The sequence below is a fragment of the Penaeus monodon genome, chromosome 24 (genome assembly GCF_015228065.2).
Source record: "Penaeus monodon isolate SGIC_2016 chromosome 24, NSTDA_Pmon_1, whole genome shotgun sequence".
NCBI lineage: Eukaryota > Metazoa > Arthropoda > Malacostraca > Decapoda > Penaeidae > Penaeus > Penaeus monodon.
In genome coordinates, this window is record NC_051409.1 from 6,696,580 (window position 1) to 6,697,499 (window position 920).

Genomic DNA, 920 nt, shown 5'->3' on the forward strand with positions numbered 1-920 from the left:
AAATCTCGCAATTGTTTCGCAACAGACGCTAAACTGTGGAGCAACATATTTGAAATGTTGCTCAATGTTGGGCAACTGTTTCATCTGGTCTTCGAGGATGACTTCTTCAGCGCCTCCGAGGGTCTCTTCAGCGCCTCCGAGGGTCTCTTCAGCGCCTCCGACGGTCTCTTCAGCGCCTCCGACGGTCTCTTCAGCGCCTCCGAGGGTCTCTTCAGCGCCTCCGAGGGTCTCTTCAGCGCCTCCTAGGGTCTCTTCAGCCCCCGAGGTCTCTTCAGCGCCTCCGAGGGTCTCTTCAGCGCCTCCGAGGGTCTCTTCAGCGCCTCCGAGGGTCTCTTCAGCGCCTCCGAGGTCTCTTCAGCGCCTCCAAGTGTCTCTTCAGCGCCTCCGAGGGTCTCTTCAGCGCCTCCGAGGGTCTCTTCCGCGCCTCCGAGGGTCTCTTCAGCGCCTCCGAGGGTCTCTTCAGCGCCTCCGAGGGTCTCTTCAGCGCCTCCGAGGGTCTCTTCAGCGCCTCCGAGGGTCTCTTCAGCGCCTCCGAGGGTCTCTCAGCGCCTCGAGTGTCTCTTCAGCGCTCCGAGGGTCTCTTCAGCGCTCCGAGGTCTCTTCAGCGCCTCCGAGGGTCTCTTCAGCGCCTCCGAGGTCTCTTCAGCGCCTCCGAGGGTCTCTTCAGCGCCTCCGAGGGTCTCTTCAGCGCCTCCGAGGGTCTCTTCAGCGCCTCCGAGGGTCTCTTCAGCGCCTCCGACGGTCTCTTCAGCGCCTCCGACGGTCTCTTCAGCGCCTCCGAGGTGTCTCTTCAGCGCCTCCGAGGGTCTCTTCAGCGATAACCCTGGTCTGGACCAAAGTTACCACCATTATCGCAAATGATGCGAATCCGACGCTGGAACCACGATTTCGGCGCTGATTGGAGTTAGTAATCAACGATT